A 21,271-nucleotide genomic window follows, 5' to 3' on the forward strand; every position below is an offset into this window, starting at 1 on the left:
GTGTAACTGTACTAGCCAATGAGGTGAAGTTTCCATGGCATTCAAATAGTCCATATACACTGTACATCTTAACGTAATTTCTTTTAAGAATGCCTCCTAGAAAGTACAGCACTGAAGAGGAGAGAAAAGGAGCTAAAGCTGCATAAAAATAGCTTTCTCGACAAAAAGAAACCACTGAGCAGAGAAAGATAAGGCTTGCTTCATTCACAGAGCAAATGCGTCTTTCTTGGCAAAATGAGACTGATGAGCATAGAGAAACAAGGCTTCCCTCAAATGCAAGACAAAAAAGCCTGTCTCAACAAAATGAGTCCCTTGAACAAAGGCAGGAGAGAAATGCAAAAAAATGACAGAGTAATGCTGACCGAAATGCAAAAAGGATTAAAACAGTTTCAAATGGAGAAACTTTAATTTTTGAGCATTCCTGTGGTTTAATATTAAATGTGAAATGAACACTGTCAGTCCTTAAACTTCAGGTTAGAAACTAATCGATTTGACTGTGGCAAAAAAGGATTTTCTCAATGTTGCAGTACAGAAACATTGTAGTTCCACTAATTGAGAATTATCCACCACTCTTGAATAAATTATTGGCTAATCAGCATCCAAATAGCAAACAGTACATGGATAGCATTCGATCCATTAATAGTTCATTTGCTTTTGCGTCCATGGGAAACAAACCAATTGACTTGCCTGGACCAGGACTTTAATGCTTTCGACTTCATGGTCAAGTTTACCATCAAACTAGAACTTTGCACCCTTCTGACGGGGAAAGAAAGTTTGCTCAATTATATATACTTGATCCCTCAGAAGCCAGTTCGGCACATTTAGTTAGCAGACACCTTTGCACAAATCATTTTAATTACAATTTATAATATCTAGAAGAGCGGTCATTTCGTATGACCGCCGGGCTTTCTAGTTAAATTTATAATCCTGTATCTCTTATTTTCCCTTTCTTCCCCTTTCTTATAGAAGGCCACTTAACATTTTTGCAGTACTGGTTTGGTGATATTGAATTCCCTGAGTCTTGTTTTGTCTAGGAAGCTCTTTATTACTGATTCAATCTTAAATGAAAGCTTTGTTGGATAGAGTAGTTTTGGTTGTAGGTTTTAGTTTTGTATCACTTCGAATTTTTCTCGCCAATTCCTTCTGGCCTGAAGTGTTTTTGTTGAGAAGTCAGATATCAGCCTTATGGGGGCTTCTTTCTACATAATTAATTGCTTTTCTCTTGCAGCTTTTAGTATTCTTTCTCTGTTTCTTACTTTTGGCATTTAATTATGATGTTACTTGGTGTGGGCTTTCTTGGAATCATTTTTAATGGGGCTCTGTGTGCTACTTGAACTTTTGTGACTTTTCTTCATCAATGTAGGGAAGTTTTTGGCTATGATTTCTTCAAACAAGTTCTCTATTTCTTGTTTGTTCTCTTCTCCTTCAGAATCCCCTATGATGTGGTTCTTATTTCTCTTTATGTTATCATGAAGGTCTTACAGTTTCCATGGGAATTTTGAGTCTCTTTTCTTCTTTCTGTTCTGCTTCTGTGCTTATGTTTATCTCATCCTCTAAATCACTGATTCAATCTTTCACTTCATCCAGTCAGCTGTTACTTCCTTCTAGTTTAGTCTTCATTTCAGATATTGTATTTGCCATTTCCAACTGGTTATTTATAATTTCAATATCCTTTGTAATGCTTACTATCTCCCTGTTTACATTCTCATTGTGATCATCCATTTTTACTCTAAGATCCTTGAGCACTCTAATAAACATTATTTTACACTCTGCATCTGGAAGTTTGGTTACTTCCATTTTATTTAGTTCTTTTTCTAAGAATTTCTCTTGTTGATTTTTTTGAGTCACATTTCTTTGTCTTTGTATTACATAGCTCTACTCCAACTTCCAATTTTGTTGTGGCATCTCTACAAGAAAGGTGGGCTCAGTGGTACTAACTTTCAGGGCACCTGAGTTCTTTGAGGATTATATTTACCCTCCTGTTGTATGTGAGTCTTAATGCAATTGGCCCTTTTATAAGTGAGGTTATTCCTTCAGGCTGGCTGGCTCTAAAGGTAAACCTTGATGACATGTTTTAGATGCTGTGTGATGTGTGTCTTGTTGTGTGTATTTATTCTCCACAGTGTCTGGTTCTTGCTGAACTCCTCTTTTGGGCATGTGCCACAGACCAGCGTGGCTAGTAATTGTCCTGAGTAAAAGGTCCTGAGTGAGAATGATGCAGAATGAATAAATTAATTCACAGAGAAAAAGAATGGGATTGGGAGGTTTCTGCAGAGCCCATAGCTTGCAAGAGCGAGTCTCCACCCCCCAACTGCTTTATTTATAGGGCAGAGCAATGTCATTAGAAAATCAAAGAGATCTCTGATTCAAAGTTACATTTCTAAGGCAACTCAATAATTCTCCCAAGTGCAGAAACCCTTCACCATACATAACATCTTAACTACACAAAACAAAGTGTAAAAGAAAACTGCCTCCAGTCTCTCTGTGGGACATGGAGGATAGGAGGAGTAAAAACAATCCAGCATCACAGCTAACATGGAAGTGTGGAGAAAAACCTAGCCTTTAGCAACTTAATCAAGCAAGTAAGGTGGGGGGTTGGGCAGACTGTCAGCTTAATGCCAGTCCCCCACACCTCTGTCCCCCCCCCAATCTAAACCATAAGGACCCTGTCAGCTTGTAGTCTCCAACAGGCATGCCACTAGCTGAGTCTAGCATTGGTTTGGTGTGCCAGTTACTACTGGTTGTGTTGGTTCTGGGTCCTCTTGACTGGTTTGAGTATGAGTTGGCATCAGCCATTGTTGTAGCCCTCTATGGGTTACCTGTCTGTCGCTACTGCTCTGTTTGTTGTTTTTGTCTTCAATTTCTGTATCTCGGTAGTGTAGGAGGGGCCATCTTCCTTCTGCTTAGTGGTAATAGGAGCTTTGTAAGAGGGCCCAAGCTTTATAAGGTTTGCCTCCACTTTTTAGCTGCTCCACCTCTTCTTGAAGTTGTCTGGTCTTTCCACAGAATCTTCTCTAAAACGTCTGTAGTGTGCACTCAGACTGGTCTTACCCTACTAACCCATCTATAGGTTGGAAACTTGGTGGGTTAGGGCAGTTGAGGTTGGGATGACAATGTGAGTGGGACCCCATGCTTCAGGGTTTTCTTGGTTAGAAGGTCAGTATGTGGAAAGAGCTTCCTACTCCAGAGCCTAGTTCCTCAGACATTGCTGGATACCCCAATTCTATTTGATCCTAGCCGGTTCAAATTGCGTGGGGCTGGCAATTCCCTCTGCAGAAGTTCTTCTGGCTAGGGAGCCCTTGGTGAAAGACTAAGAAAGTCCTCTACTGAGGTTGACAGCCCTCCCCCCTTCCCAGAAAGTGGCTAAGCCACTTTAAAGTTTCAACAATTGGCTTCAGGGAACCCACACCTTAAATATCTGTGCTCCACACATCTCTTTCTTTCCTCTGTGGGAAGAATATCTGGGACCTGGGACAGGCCAACCATGAAGCTCCCTTCTATTCAATGCATTTGCAAAATGTTGTGCAGGTGCTGACCACAGAAAGCAGAACTCACTTCAGTTAGACCCAGAGCTCCACAAACCCTTTTGTAGGATTCACCCCCCAGCAAGGGTCATTAAGTCCTGCTCCAATTCTCTTCACAGCTGGCCACTGGATGTGCCAACATTGGGTCTCCCTGGAGGAATCCTGGTACAGCCCAGTGCAGGACACTGCCTATGAGTGGCCCTCAGCAACTTTCTTGGAGCTACAAGCTAGTCAGAGGTTGTGGTTGCCTCTACTGTGCCCAGGTGCACATGGACATTCCAACCTGCACACCTAGGCTACCTTTTACCCACACTGGGCCTGAAGGAAGGTCTGCAAAATGTCCAAGGATCTTTGAGAGCTGCCTCTTGCTGCCTCTATCTGCTGGCTGCTTGTTGGGTTTGGCCACTAAAAATAAAATCTTTATTTTAGAAATAAAATCTCTGGTAAAGTATAGAGCCTGAGGCAATTCAGGGATTAGGAAGGATACTGGGTGTGGCTTCAACCCCTCAGCCCCAGATATCAGTCTGTTCAGATTTTTTCTCAGGCCTTTTAAGTGTATCCACCAGGAGTCTGGTGGGTGTGACCTCTGAGACCCAGATATGAGGTCTGCCCACAATCAGGACAGTTTCCACTGAATCTCCCATGAGAATCTCTACTCTAGGGAGAGTGTAGTGGAAAGCTCTGGACTCAATGCTAGAAAACTGTGTCTCTGATGTGCCCTCTGCAGCCTGCCATACTTCCCAGGATGTCCCAGTCTCCATAGGTTGAGATAGGAGAGATTCTTGAGGCTGAGGCAGTTGCTTTCCTCTAGGCTACTGCTGCCTGGAGTGGGTTGCTCCACCCAAAAAAGATGGTGACTGCAGCACTGAAGAAGGACTAAACACAAGGGTTGCAGTGGCCATTCCCCACAGTGTCTCTACTTGGACCACCAACCTCAAAATCTCTTCATACCTCTCACTTCCTCTCTGCCTTCCCTCCACCAGCACCATGGATAAGTGTCTGTGAATGAGGTTTTCTGTGTTGGCCCTTTAAGATGGTGCCCTCGTCTCTGGAGCTTCTGTCTCTTTTTAGCAGATGGAAAACTTGCCTCTTTTCATTGCCAAATGCTGTGTGGGTGCCTCTTCTAGTTTCTGGTGTTCTAGGCGGTGGTATCTGGCCTGGGGTTCAGGACCCTCAGAGCTCAGGGTGAACCTCCGCACAGTGAGAGTCCTTCTGGATCCTTCACCCCATTTGTTCCTGGGAGTGGGGAAGCACTTTTTGGGTTTCCACCCTTCTTCTAGTCTCAGTGTGGGTTCTGTGACAACTTGGTTGTAGACACTTCATTTAGTCCAAAGTTGGTTTTTCAAGATGATTATTCTTAAATTTATATTAACTCTAATTTGTTCCTGGGTGGTGGCAATTGGAATGTCTGCCTACGCTGATTAAACAGAACAGATTAAACAATAGAGAGATTAATATAAAAAGTGAGTATTCTTCTATTTGAATAAATATAAAACTAACACACTAAACAAATATAATCATACTAACATACAAAGTTTTACATTGAGATACATTGAAATAAAATGATTTCCAGCAAAAAACAAAGACCAAAAAGCTTTATTTTCAGACAACCAAGATGAGTTCTTTATGATATAAGCAGATGTAAAATGAATAAATGTTATATATTTGTATATTTTATCCCTTTTATTTATTAATTATTGATGCTTTTATGGCTGCATGAAGTGTCTCTCCATATATTAAGTTCTTTAATTTCTCTTAGTAACTGTTTTTGTTTTCACTGTATGTTCTTGGATAATTTTAAATAAGTTTATTCTTGTATATTTTATTCGTTTGAGGTTTTTGTGAATAAAATTGCTTCCTTATTCTATTTTAAAATTATTTCTTTTTATTATAGAGAAATATAATTGTTTTTGCTATGTTTGTCTTGTATCCTCTTAGCAATTTATTGTACATTTCTGTCCACAATTTTCATTGAGTTATTAAAATATGTTCTATTTTTTCATTGATATTCTTGTTTTGAGTCAACATTGTTTTCACACTTTCCCCTAATTCTTAAATGTGGGATTTATTTTAAAAGTATTTTTGATGTTCATTGTTTTCCAGTTCTGAAGTTTTTCTTCTATGTCTAACACGTGAGCAACATCAAAGGCACTTTAATGTTGACTTCTTTTTATCCTGTGTGTAGTCACTCTTTCTTCTTTCTTTTCATGCCTCTTATTATGCTGTTGAAAACTGCATGATGATATATGGATTCTGCTCTCCCAAGAGTTATTGATGTTGCTTTTTGTTTCTCTGCATGTTTCGTTAGTGACTTCTCTGGAATAATTCTGTAGGCTGACACTCTTGCAGTATGTGTTCACAGATAATTCTGCAAGTTCTTTTTTTCATTCTTGTTTTATTTTTTAAGATAGTTTTTTAGGGAACACTTGTATGTGAGCACAGTTTAGTAAATTGTGTTCAAACATTAAGCCTGTAAGGTTTCTACCCGTTGTCAATGGATCTTTGATTTGATGGAGTGTTTATTTCAGGTTCAGGAAGCTTTCCCTGAACTTGACTTTCCTCTCCACTCTCTGTGTCTTTCCACAGCATGTGCACAAGCCTCTATTCAGTCAGGGACTTAAAGAAGTTGGAGTTGTTTGTTTCTGGTCTCTTTTGAGAATGCATGCAGCCTTGCACATGTGTGCATACTTCCAAACAGTCTGGGATATATGGAGGATTACCATGGTTCACTATAGTCATTTTATTCACAGGATCTTCCTCGAAGGTTTCTTGCTATTTGCAGGTAATTTGCTTATGGTATCCAGAATTACACCCTCAGGCAAGTGGCAAGGTAACCTTTTTTATGTGTGTGCCCTTGAGTTTGCTATTGTTTTTGACAACATTGTCCCTGACTATTTTTTTTCCTACTCCTCTTTAAATCAAGTTAGCCATCTCCAGCAGGAAAACCTCTGATTTTCGTGGTTCTCCCTGACCTGCTAGCACTGCACTGAGAGTGCTGTGCATGGGGAGGGGCTGAGAGCAGCTCTGATTAGAACCACGGCTGTGCTTTTCTGGGTTTAGTCATTTTTCTAGAATAAACAGTATGAAATAGTTATAAGCCTTTGAACCAATGGAATCTTACTAGAATGGTCTTGAAGAAAAATTATGAGGGTCATTGCTGTTTTGGCAGAGAGGATGTGCTAGGCTCCTCACTTAAATGATCTGAAAGTTCTCCATAGTAAAGAAAGCAAGTGGTCAGATTTGGTGCAGCACTGCTTGTCTGCTTGGTATTAAGGTGTTTTAGGAACACTTCCAGTAGTGTGGGGCCTTAGTGTCACTCACAGAAATAAAACTTTAACAAGGGCTTAATTGGATGTATAAAAGGGCCCTGTAGCTTGTTGGGTGGTATTGTAGTAAAGTAAAGAACTCAAGTTTGCTTTAGCTCACATTTGGGTAACAGGGTGGGGTGGGGTAGAAAGACTCCACATTACCCAGAATTAATTGAAGAGGATGTTATTCTGAAAATATTAGATGGCCAGCACATAGGAACCTGGTACTGTATTTCAGTAGATTAATTGATAATGAGATTTGACACACCATTTCTGAGTTTGAGATTTGCATATACTGCAGGCTAACCAAGTAAACTATGTCCTTTTCAGATAGCCAGCCTTCTGAATATGTTACTTACATATAAACATGATACACCATATATCCCAATGTATAAGATGCACCCTTTTTAAGAAAAGTTTGGGGTCTAAAAACTGGGTGTTATAAAGTGGTTGTGGCATTTCAGATGCCATAGATGAACTGGAGGAGGCAATATATGAACACGGTGATTCGTCATCAGACACAGATGAGAACAAGCTAATGGATGGGAGTTTTGACAGTGATGAGGAGTTGATAAATTTTATGATGAATAAAACTTGAGTCCAATAACTCTATGTAATACTTTTTTTCAAATTTTGTGCCCAAAATTCAGGTGCACCTTTTACATTGGTGCATGTTATTCATGAGGGGAAATATGGTAAGTTTTACTAGAATATACTATGTAATTCAGTGAATAGTTATATCCTAAAATATCTTTTGTCCATTTTTAAAAGACTATATATACTTAAATAGAGTAGAAGATTTTAACGATGGAGAGAAGTGTTATGAAATACATGTGAATTGTTGCTTTTTCCTAGTTCCTCAGATGGGATATACTCCCTGTATTTGCTGGGTCTTAGTATATACTTTGCTCTGTTTATCAGGTTAACTCCTAATCTTTTCTCAGAATGCAGATCTCCCATCACTCTATAGAAATCCTTTGATATTCTTGACTTGGTCAGTCTCTCCTATCACTTGTTATCATGTCACTGTAGGTTTAGAAAAAGGCTGGCACAGAGAAAGTGCTCAGTATTTAATAAAAAAAATAGATAAAAAATTTCAAGAAACTTGAATACTTTCAAAGACACAAATAATAATATTGATTAAATTTAGCTTAAACTGTACCTGAAGAAGAGGAACAGAGTTACAGACATCTACACTGCTTCCTATGGCCACATGCTCAGCAGATCCAGTGCAGCCCATGGCACCTCCTTGCAATAACCCATATGCCAGAGTCACCAAAATACCTCCAGCTGGGGCCTCAATTTCAACATGATCCAAACTGACTGTACTTCTCAACACCATCTTTCCCAAACTGTGTTGTCTATCTCCATAAATGACACCATTTTACCTCCTCCTGGTCACACTTTATTTGACTAATCCTACTTACCACCATGCTTTGCTCTTTTTACTCTGCAGCCTCACTGCTACTGCCTTTGTTCAGGTCACTAAAGTCACCTGCCTTGTAGCTTTCATCACTGTCTGATTGCAAATCTCAATGTGAATAGAAATATTTTCTAAATGCTATTTTAGCAATCTCATTCTCATGTTTAAAATTCACTTGCTTAAAAAACAAGACAATTTTTCAATATTCCACCTGTAATCAGGGCTTTCTCTTGTTTGGTCTTTCTTGTTTCTTCTTTACCTTTGTTCCCTAAGCTTTACTATCTACTTCTCTCATGTAAGTATCCGTAGATTTCCAATTTCTATTATGTTTTGCTATGCGGTAAGGCAGAGAATCCCTTCATTACTATAATGCAAAAAATATGTAGGATCTATGCTTTTATTTTTTTTAGATAAAAGTTAAAAATTATGTCATAGCTACTAGAACTTTCTATAGAACTAGAGAGCTGCTACTCAGAATATACCTTGTTTCCCTTACCTTTTTCTGCACATGATGAAATTTACTGTAATTTCTAGCAAAAACAAAGAGGAACTGTAGGGGGTCTAGTTACTTTGGTCCCCAATGCTTGTTTTGGAAGCACAATGCCTGTTTTCAGGATCAAATATCTTTCCAGGCAAACACATCCTCTACTAGAAGAGACATTTTAAGAATACTGTCATATGACCAATTGCTCTTACAGCCCCAAACTCAATAAAAATCAGTGTTAATAAATCATTCTCAGCTATCATTAGCAAGACAAGTAATAATAAGTGTTGGAGAGGTTATGGAGAAAAATAAACTCTCATACACTGCTAATGGAAATGTAAATTATTATAACCACTATGGAAAACAATATGGAGGTATCTCAAAATATTAAAAATAGAGTGACCATATGACCCAGAAATCTCTCAGTTAGTATCTACCTGAAAAATGAAATACATTTATTTCTAAAGGAATATGTACATTTATGTTAATTGTAGCATGGTTCACAGTGGCCAGGACATGAAACAACCAAAGTGACCCTCAGTAGATGACTGAATAAAGAGAATGTAATACACAAATAATACGAAATACTACACAGCCATAAGAAAAAAAATTAAGTACTTCCATTTGCATCAACATGAATGGATCTTGAGAATATTATGCCAAGTGAAAAAAGTCATATGGAAAAATTCAAGACCATAGAATTTTACACACATGTGCAATATAAATCTGAAAGCAACAAGGGAACAGAGAAACAAAAACTTCCAGACACAACAACAAACAGTGTGGTGGTTACCAGAGGGAAAATACAGTACAATGAGGTAAAAAATGATAAAGAGGGTCAAATGCATACTAATGTAAAAAGATTTCATTTAAGGTGGTGAACACATATTGCAAAATACAGAGAAAGCATTATAGAATTGTACACTTAAAACATATAATTTTATTAACTAATGGTATCCCAATAAATTTAATGTAATTTTTAAATAAATAATTCTCTAATTATCATACTCTGTGTGTTTTCATTTATATTTGTAGTATTTGAAAATATCTCTTATATTTCTATTATTTTTCTATTGCATGAATTTGGGGATGTGGATCTTGAAGCATTTTATCTGCTGTCTTTTTGAAGGACTTCCTTAATGTTTCTCTTCAGAGTAGAACTCTTATGTTTTATTCATTTGAGAGAGACAGAGAAAGAGTGAGAGAGAAAAGGTGGAAGAGGAGGAGCAGGAAGCATCCACTTTATATGTGCCTTGACTGGGCAAGTTTAAGGTTTCGAACTGGTGACCTCAGCTCTCCAGGTTGACGCTTTATCCACTGTACTACCACCACAGGTCAGGCAGTTGAACCCTATCATTGTTTCAAGAAAGATAATAAATGTATTCATCTTTTAAAATAAATATTTTAAAAACATTTTCAGCATTTTGGATATAAAGAAAAGCCTGATGGTCTTCACCACTGTGACTATATCAAATCTAAAATAAAAATCATAATTTAATGGATTTTTCTGACAAACACTATATTGTTCTCTTCTAAGCAATAAGATACGATTTGAAGCCCAGGCCAGAGAGCTTGGTTGGTTAGAACATCATCCAGAAGAGCAGAAGTTATGATTGGATATAAACTTTTTTATCTGCCTCCCCAGAAAATAAAGTAATATGAAACTTAATTCTTTGATTATTAACATTAAATTTCTTAACATTTTTCTGAAATGTCAAATTCATTAAATTTTACACATAAATATAAACCATTATTTAGAGTTAACTTTATATATTTTTTTAATTTTTGAAAATTACATTTATTGAGATGACATTGGTTAATAACATTATATTACTTTCAAGCATTCAATTCTATAATAAATCATTGGTATATTAGCTTTGTGTGTTCATGACCTAAAGTGTAGTCTTTTTCCATCACTATATATTTGACCCTCTTTACCTTCGTCACCTCCCCTTACTCCCGTTTCCCTCTCACATCCAGCCTACTGTTGTCTGTAACTATATGATTCTTTTGTTTGTGTGTTGCTTTCTGTTTTCAATCCCACATATTATTTTGGGGGAAAACTTCATACTGTTTCCATAGTGGCTGTACCAATTTACATTTTTACCAGCAGTGGATGATGCTTTTTTCTCTATAGCCTCTGCAACACTTGTTATTTTTTATCTGTTTTTAAACAGCCATTCTAACAGGTGTGAGGTGGTAGCTCTGTGGTTTGATTTTCATTTCTCCTGTAGCTAGTGAAGTTCAGCATCTATTCATATATCTGTTGGCCACGGTTGTCTTCTTGAGAATAGTATTTTTTCATGTTTTCTACTCATTTTAAAAATTGGACCTTTTCTTTCTTATTGTGTTGTTCAGTTGTATGGGTTCTTTGTATATTTCGATATTAACAATGACAGTTGTTGTTTCTGATATTTTATTTGTCATTTCTGACAGATTTTTTTTTATGATTTCAATGTCCTTTTAGGTACTTGCTATCTCTTTATTTAGGTGCTCATTATTTCCTTCCATTATTTTAATTTCTGCATCTAGTTGTTTGGTTACTTCCATTTCATTTAGTTCTTTTTCTGGAGATTGATCTTGTTGAATCTTTTGGATGACATTTCTCTATCTGACTATTTTGTTTGTGTATTAGGTAGTGCTATCTGACTTTGAATTTTTTGTGGTTTCTTTATAAGGAAGATGGGCACGGTGGTACTGACCTCCAGGCCACCTGTTTTCCTATTCTAGGAAAGCTTCTTGAGTATACTATTTTCTTTCTTGTTATATATGAGTATTTAATGCAGTTGATTTTTTCACGGATACTGCTATTCTTTCAAGTTGGTTGGTGCTAAGGTTCAGCCTTAATCATGTGTATTACACAGTGTTCAATGTTTGAACTGTTGTGCATATTTATTGTCCACAGTGTCTGGTGCCTGCTAGACTTCTCCTTTGGGCATGCTCCTTGTATAGCCAACTGAGTCTTGGGTTGATGCTGTGTAGCACCCACTACTAGTTTTGTGGGCTCTACGTCTTCTTAGGTTGTTGTCAGCTATTGTTTGTAACCTACTATGGTCTTTCTGTCTGCAGCTACTTCTCTTTTTGCTATTTGTGCCCACATTTTCTGTGCCTGGGTAGTGTTGGAGGGGCCAACCTGTGTAGAAGAATCAGCCTTCTCCTGCTTAGAGATGACAGCAGCTCCATAAAAGTCCCAAGCTCTGTAAAATTTGTCTCCACTTTTCAGATCCTCCTCTTCTTCTTGCAGCTGCCTGGTCTTCCCAAAGAGGCTTCTGTAGAAAGACTGTAGTGTGGGCTCAGACTGGCCTCACTCAACCAACCCTTCTGCAGTTTGCATGCTTGGTGGGTCAGGGTAGCTGAGGTTGTGAATACAGTATAATTGGGACCCCTTACTTAATCAGTCTCTTGGTCTGGAACTCAGTACAGGGAATGTGGCCCCTACTCCAGAGTCTAATCCCTCAGCCACTGTTGGATACTCACATTTTATTTCTCCTTAACAAGGTGAACAGCAGGTTTAGATCAAGTGTTGCCAACAGTCCCCTCTGCAGAAGTTCTTACAGCTGGTGAGACCCTGGTCTCAGGGAGAAAGACTGAGAGAATTTTCTCCTGGGGCTGACTATGTCCCCCCAAAAAGTGACTAAGCCCCTCAACCAGATCTAACAATAGGTTCACAAGGACCCACACATTAAATATCCATGCTACAAGCCTGTCTTTCCCTTGTAGTATATAGCCCAGTGTGGCAAGATATCCAGCACCCAGGCTGGCTGACTGTGAAGCTCCACCCTATCCAATGCACATTAAGTTGTTGTGCCAGTGCTGATTATAGAGAGTGGAACTTGCCTCAGGTAATCAGGTGTGAGGAGCCCTTCCTTAGAATACCATTCTAGCAAGGGTTGTTAGGTTCTGAACCAAAGCTCTCCACTGCTGGTCACTGAATGTCCCAACCATGGGCCTCCCTGGCAGGAAACTGCTGCAGACTAGTCGGAGACACTGCCTGTGACTGGCTCTCTGAAACCTTTTTGGAGCTACAAGCAATTCAGAGTTTGTGGTTACCTCTGCTGGGCCCAGGTGCACATGGAAATACCAAGATGCACATCTATGTTGGCTTTTACCCACTCTGGGCCTGCGGGGAAGTTCTGCTTAAAAGGCCAAGTTTCTTCTTGGCTTGCTGACTTAATCTTCTCCATCAGGTCTTTGTCTGTCAAAGGTTGTGAATGGCATAGATCAGGTCATTAATATCATCAGGAGTCATTTCATTGAAGCCATCTCCTCCCAGTAGTTTTGCCAGCTTCATAGCCTTTTCTACTGCAGAGTGATGGACTTCATCAGGAAAGAATTATTTATAATTGTGGACCATTTCTGGTCACAAATTTTTCCAGCTGGCATTTAAAGGTATTTCAATTTAATATTCTTTTAACATGTTTTAATATTTTTATATTTTCATTGTTTTAGCCTAGAAAATGTTTATTTTACCCCAAAAATAATTTAAGTAATAACTATGTAAAAATACTTATATATCACAAAATCCCACGATATAGTGAAAAATCTGCAATACAAAATTAGATATATACAATTTAAAAATTCACAATATAGTGAGACCGCAAAGAGTGAACTGCAATATGCAAAGGATGACTGTATGTCCAGACTTTTTTTGCACACCTCAGTCGAGTGTGGCCCCCAAAGTCTGGTGAATGTAACCTCTGAGACCCAGAGGTGTGGTCTGTTTACACTCTGGGTAGTTTCTACTGAGTTTCCCATGAGGTGGAAGCACCAGTTGTAGACTCAGGAAAGCTTCGGCCTCAACATCAGAAATCTGAGTCACTGACACTCCCCTTGCTTCCTAGCCTCTCAGAACAACCCAGTCTCATGACTGGGATGGAGAGACTCCTGAGGGTGGAGTACGTGCTTTCCCCCAGGCAGATGCCACTCAGAGGTGACTGCTCCACCCAGGAAAGATGGCGACTGCAGTATTGAAGAATGACTCAACACAGGGGTTACAGTGGCTGTCCCTCACTGTGTCTCTCTCTGGGCCTCCAACTTTACACTGTCCTCATACAACTCTAATCCTCTCAGTTCTCCCTACACCAGAGCCCTGAGTAAGTGGCGTGAATGAGATTTTCTGTGCAGGTCCTTTAAGATGGAGCCTTGGTTTCCAATAGCTCCATCACAGCAAGAGAGATGTAAGGCTCTTTTCACCTCCAAATGCTGTATGGGCACCTCTTCTAATATCTGGGGCTTTATGCTGGGGCTCCAGGCCAGGGGCTGAGGACCCACACCTCTCAGGGTGACCCTCCTCACATTGGGAGTCCTTCCAGAACCTCAGCCTCCACTTGTTCCTGGGAGTGGGGCAGCCCTTTCTGCATCTCTGCCCTTCCTACCAGTCTCGGTGTGTCTTCTTCCGTGCTCCTTGGTTATTGACTCCTCTTTGTTTAGTCTAAAGTTTTTTTTTAAGATGATTGTTCTTAAGTTAAATTGTAGTCCAATTTGGTCCTGGGAAGTGGCAGATGAACGTGCACCTACTCCATCGCCATCTTGGAATCTTTTCCTTTCATCCTCTTGTAATCATCACATTATTTTCTGTGTCTATGTGGGTTTTTTTTTCTGCTTAATCCCTTCAGCTTTCTTACCAACCCCCCAAATTGATCCCCTCTGACAGTTATTAGCCTGTTCTCTCTATCTATGAGTATAGTTCTATTTTGTTTGTTAGTTTACTTTGTTCATTAGATTCCACATAAAAGTGAGATCATCTGGTACTTCTTTTGAGATTTCAAGTGAGCCATCCAGTGAAACTTCCAAGGAAGATTAAGAAACAGGCATCTGAATAAGACTTTGAAGGATTAATAAATAGGTTGTCAAAGCAGAAAAGAGATTGCCATGAAATAGGGTAGGGGAGAAAGTTTTCCAAATGAGTTAGAATCTTTGTTAGAACAAACTATTTTAGCAAATTAATGCTTTGATTATTTGATTGAACCCTGTTTAAGAAGAGGCAGACCAGATTTTCATGTATAAGGTTAAACAAATATCATCAGATTTGGTTTAGACTCACTTTCCATTTCTTCACAATTTGTTTTTGACCCATGATTTCTGTGCCAAGCAGAGGTGGTTTCCTGAACTCCTGGGTTCTTGAGTGTTGCCTTTTGTGGGAGCAGCAAGGCTGGGTGCATGGGGAGAATAGACATTCTGATTTGAGCTGTGGGAGAAGAAGAGGATTTTGATCTAAAAGACAAGAAATCAGAGTGAAATAAAACAATAAAGGAATAAAAGAATAAATAGATAAGTAGTTAAAGAAACAAAGTAAAAAAAGTTTCACCTGTGCTGTTTAAACCATGAGCCAATCACAACCAGCATAACCAGGGTAACTATTATAGCCAAACAGATCAATATTAGGGACATGGATTATCCATCTGATTGGAGACATAATAATATCAATCTATGGAATACTCTCTATCCTATCTCAATTAATGCTTCTCATTTCACAGGGTTGGGACCTTCCAAGAGTTTTCTACTGTATTTTCCAAAGCGCTTATTTCAATTATTTCTAGTCTATGTGTCTGATCTCACTCTCTTGTCTCCTTTTTATCAAACCATTTGATCTTTTTTTTTCTCTTCAGCAACTCTAATCCTCTCTTTCTCTTTTCTTGAAATTAATTGCTATGAATATTTACCCTTTTTTATGATTTGTACAGTCCCACTTTTATCCTCTGGTGCATAGCAGTCCTATCCATTGTTCAGCTGCTCATTCATTAGCCCTGGAACTATGGGAAGATTATCATTTCCCAGCGGAGCCCTCATTCTTTCTCATCCCAGTGGATGAATACATTATGACCTCCCAGGCTGCTGTGTTTCACTTGGCAGTACAGGCCAGCCACCTGTCCAGCTGCCACATCCAAAGTTGCTCAAAAGTATTATATCCCATCAGCATTAGGCAGGACTTCACCTTATTGCATGCCCTGCTGCCCCCGCATCCACATCACCCACACAGGTTTTGGATGAAAGCCAGAAATGTGGCACACCAGCAGCAGACAACCAGGACCAGGAAAGGAGCTTTTGGTCACTCAAGCCTGTGGTTTCATTTGAAAGAGATGAGAAGAAGTATAGTGTAGGAGGGCATTCCAAGCCAGAGCTTGTGTCTTGGATACCTTAGCAGTTTCAATAATTAATTCTTTCTCTTGACTTTAAAAAGTCCTGAACCTACAATCACCTTCTAGCCTCTTATTCTGTGTTTAAAGGGATTACAAAGAATAAGAACTCAAAAACAAAATTAAAGCACTGAAGCTATGAGGGGAGAGGAGGTTTGGGCTCACCTTGTTGTTTAGGTCTGACTTCCCTCCTTGCAGGAGGCCTGACAGAAATTGAGGGCAGGTGTTACTGAGAAGACCCTGCATAACTTCTTTAATAACGTGGTAATGATTAAGCATCTTACAGACATTCTGAGCCTGACTTCCAGCTCCTGGGGATGGCTTCCAGGAATTTCCTTGGAAACTCAGGAAACCTGATCCTTGATATGCTGTATTTAAAAAACTGTCTGGGGCTTTTCCAGAATGCATTCCACAGCTGTCTGATACCTGAATCTCAAAGGGATCTGAGGGTAGACTAGGAAGAGAGAGTCAATATGGACGAATTGTACAGAGGAAAAGTCAACAATCTTGATACTAAAAAAGGATTCAGGGAAAGAAACACATTCTGGTGAACCGCATGGAAGACTATATTTTGGAAGAAAAAGCAAGAGGAAATCTGTGGGGTAAAAATAATAAAGAAATGTTGAAATAATTAATTTGAAATGGCTAGATGGGAAGTCTGCTAGAAGGACAGCAGACCAACCAGGAAGAGCTCACTGAGGAGTTGTTAGGTTCTGGTTAGACCATGTGAACAATTAGGTCAAGGAGAAAGAGGTGTAGATCTTAGTTGGAAAGCTGTTCCTTAGGCCAAGGATGGTACAAAAAACATCAAAAGGTGACAACAATTCTAAGGATCCAAAATATAAGGATATATTCAAGATTGTGAAGAGATGTATAAGTAGGCCCTTCTTTGTTTGTGGTGGGGTGACACTAGACTGGGAATAATGGTAAAGGTGAAGCAAGGAAGAAAAAGTTAGCCTAGGCCAACTAAACACAAGGTCAGGAAGATTGAATGATGGTTAGAGCCCATATGTCATCTTCCCTGTTTGGCTCTTTCAGACAATTAATATTATCTTAAAAAAGCAAATTCACATTCAAGCTAAAATGCACTGGAAAATGCCTGCACTTTCAGGGGGAAATTGTGAATGTACAACTGCAATAACACCTGAATGTTCTTCAGTTACTCCTTGCTAAAATTACTGTTGGAATTTTAGGCAACAGAAAGCAGATGGTTCCTGAGACACTGTCTGAGTGATGAGTCTGCAGCTCGCCCAGCCAGCCTGAGACCTCCGTGTGCTGCCAGCTCTGGTTGGCAAAGGACGAGATTGGGAGCCTGTGCAAGGCCAAGGGCTCTTCTTCTGCTGGATGATGAGGCGCTAGAACTAAGGTAGCTGAATGACACAGAATTGAAATTGAGAGAGGATAATGGAGGGGAGAAGAGGAGCTCATATAGGAAAAGAAAAGTGGGAATAGTTACAAAGTTGCATATATTCCCTTTTGCCTGATTTAGCTTCTTATCACAAAAATCAAAAAGGAAACGGATTGAGGTTAAAGATGGTGCCTGGCACTTGCCTGGATTTCAGATTCCAAGAGTGCTCAGTCGGAGCATTACTCCCTGCCTCCAGATCCTGTCCAGAACTTTTCTCCATCCCAATTTGTCTAACCATAGGTATCTTTCCACCTCAGTTCTCTTTCCCACTGTACTTGGCCCATGGCAGAGAATTGTCTTGAAGAGCAGGGGCAGAAGCAGCAGCATTGGAGCTTTGTTAGGGAAAGGATGTCTTAGCAAGACAAGTTGTCCTCAGAACTCAGATGTCAGCTTTCCCTCCAAATATTTTTTAACTCTTTCTGAACTACCCTTGCCACACAAACAAACCTCTCCCTTTGTTTCTCTCATCCACAAGCCTCTTACAGAGTCTCTCATTTCTCCAACATCTATTCCCTGTCAGGATTCTAGATTTTTTTTTTTGGTTTGTCTGCCTCCTATCCTCCCCATTGCTCCAAGGTCCTGGCTTTATAACAATGTCTGCAGTCTGTGGTCTGGCTGGAAAATGTAGTATCTCTTGGTCTTAGAGAACTCAAGGCCACATTGGGATTTTCAATGTCATTTTTATAAAAAGAAGGAACAGAAGGTCCTCAGTAGTACCCCATGGCCTTTACAACAGTGTCCCCACTCCTCATCTATCTGTGGTCTCTTCCTCCTCCTATCAGCTTCCCAGCCTTTCCCCCTCTTCTTGGTCTTCTCTGTTATTTTTCTACTTATGCATAACTTTATCATCTAAAGTCTACTGCCTCTCTTGTCATTGCCTTGCCTGTTCCTCTTGTCCCCTCAGACTACTCTCTGTCTTTATATCCTGCTCTTCCTAAGATCACTATCAGAAGACAATAGGCACTTTGAATGTATAATTCACAGGGACATCTCCATAATTCACAGAGAAGAAGGAGCAGCAGTGACAATACAAATTATCAGGTAACCTGAGGAAAATACACTGTTGCTCAGTTTTCAGTCAGGACAAGTGACACTGTTAAAATTTTCTATGAGTATGATTACCCTGGAAGTGGTGAGGGGATAAGTATATGATAGATGGATGTTCATTTATGTTGTGTGAGTGGGTCTATAGGAGATGCACAGGGCCTTGGGCTCCCACTCCACCCTAAATGAGTTGAGTATGTCTCCAGGTCCCCTGGATATGAGGAGCCGTCATGCAGCCTTCCCCTCACAGTTCATGTACTGGGAGCACTTGTGTCCCTTCAGTGTGTCTAATTACAGCAGTGTTTTATAGAAGGCACAGATGAGACTCCAGAGACTGGAGTGTTTATGGGAGTAATAGTTTCTGTCTTGAGTCTTTACTTTTGTTTTCATTGATGTTTGACAATTTAAACCTGCAGACAGTTTAAATACTACTCCTATGTTTTTCATAGACACATTCAAGTGACATTTAGTCAGAGCTCACCCTTTGTTTCAAAAGTTATGTCAAACAGTAATGTTACAGAGAGAAGTTGTTAAAGGAAAATAAAACACAATTAAACTAAACAAAAATACCCAATCTAAAACGCATGTTTGTAATATAAAGAACTCACAGAATCATGCTCAGAGTTATTGAGAAAAGTTTACAATCAGTCTTATCTATTGTCTCTGACTTCTAAAACACTGGATTTAGACACCTCATGTTCAGTATTATGAGGAAATATGACAGAATTCTAAGATAATAAAATAATCTTTAAACATTTTGTTCAGGTAAAATATCATTTTCTTATAAGGACCAAATAAATTAATATGTGAATACTCAAAAACTCAAAGAATATGCCATAAAACTCCCTCTTGAAATTAATGATCTAAGTAAGACCAAATATTAACTCGAATACAAAAATTCTAAAATAAATTTATTTTTATAAATGAATGTACTACATCACACCAAAATGTTTCTGCACTGTAAAAATAACAATTAACAAAAGTAAAAGGCAGTCAACAAAAAATTAGAAGATATATGCAAACAGAATCTCTAATTTGGGGCTAATATCCAAATATACAAAGAGCCATACAACTGAAAAACACAATAAGAAAAAAAGGTCCAATTTTAAAGATGAGTAGAAAACGTAAAAAGATACTTTTCTTAAGAAGACAGCCATGGCCAACAGATACATGAATAGATACTGAACTTCACTAGCTACAGGAGAAATGAAAATCAAACCACAGAGCTACCACCTCACACCCATTAGAATGGCTGTTTAAAAACAGATAAAAAAAATAACAAGTGTTGGAGAGGCTGTAGAGAAAAAAGCGTCATCTACTGCTGGTAAAAATGTAAATTGGTACAGCCACTATGGAAACAGTATGGAGTTTCCCCCCAAAATAATATGTGGGATTGAAAACAGAAAGCAACACACAAACAAAAGAATCTTATAGTTACAGACAACAGTCGGTGGATGTCAGAGGAAAACGAGAGTAAGGGGAGGTGACGAAGGTAAAGATGGTCAAATTTATGGTGATGGAAAAAGACTACACTTTAGGTCATGAACACACAAAGCTAATATACCAATGATTTATTATAGAATTGTATGCTTGAAAGTAATATAATGTTATTAACCAATGTCATCTCAATAAATGTAATTTTTAAATGTATTTTATTTTATTTATTTTTATTTTTTTATTTTATTTATTCATTTTTAGAGAGGAGAGAGAAAGAGAGAGAAAGAGAGAGAGAGAGGAGTGAGAGACAGAGAGAGAGAAGGGGGAGGGAGCTGGAAGCATCAACTCCCATATGTGCCTTGACCAGGACCTCAGAATTTCCAGGTCGATGCTTTATCCACTGCGCCACCACAGGTCAGGCCAATAAATGTAATTTTTAAAAATTAAAAAATATATAAAGTTAACTCTAAGTAATGGTTTATAGTAGGTGTAAAATTTAATGAATTTGACATTTCAGAAAGATGTTAATAATCAAAGACTTAAGTTTCATATTACTTTATTTTCTGGGGAGGCAGATATAAAAGGGAGATAGAAAAGGTTTATATCAAATCATATCTTCTGTGCTTCTGGATGATGGTCTAACCAATGAAGCTATCTGGCCCTGGCTTCAAATCATATCTTATTGACTACAAGAGAAAAATATAGTGTTTGTCAGAAAAATCCATTAAATTATGATTATTATTTTAGATTTAATATAGTCACAGTGTTGAAGACCACCAGCCTTTTATCTCCAAAATGCTAAAGATGTTTTAAATATATTTATTTTAAAAGATGAATACATATATTTTCTTTCTTTAAACAATGATAGGGTTCAACTGCCTGACCTGTGGTAGTGCAGTGGATAAAGCATCAATCTGGAAAGCTGAGGTCACCAGTTCGAAACCCTAAGCTTGACCAGTCAAGGCTCATATAGGAGTTGATGCTTTCTGCTCCTTCTCTTCTCCCTTTTCTCTCTCACTCTCTCTCTCTCTCTCTCAAATGAATAAAAAATGAGAGTTCTACTGTGAAGAAAAACATTAAAGAAGTCCTTCAAAAAGATAGCCAATGAAATGCTTCAAGACCCACAATTGCAAATTCATGCAATAAAAATAATAGAAATATAAGATATTTTTAAATACTACAAATACAAATGAAAATACACAAGTATGATAATTAGAGAATTATTTATTTATTTTAAAATTACATTAAATTTATTGGGATACCATTAGTTAATAAAATTATGTTTTTTTAAATCTTTTATTTATTTAGGGTGACTTCAATAAATCAGGGTACATATGTTCAAAGAAAACATGTCCAGGTTATCTTGTCAATCAGTTATGTTGCTTGCCCATCACCCAAAGTAAGATTGTCCTCTGTCACCTTCTATCTAGTTTTCTTTGTGCTCCCCCACCTCCCCCTTTCCCTCTCCCTTTCCCCCCACCCCCTGTAACCATCACACTCTTATCAA

Source organism: Saccopteryx bilineata, chromosome 3 (assembly GCF_036850765.1).
Source record: "Saccopteryx bilineata isolate mSacBil1 chromosome 3, mSacBil1_pri_phased_curated, whole genome shotgun sequence".
In the NCBI taxonomy this organism is placed as follows: domain Eukaryota; kingdom Metazoa; phylum Chordata; class Mammalia; order Chiroptera; family Emballonuridae; genus Saccopteryx; species Saccopteryx bilineata.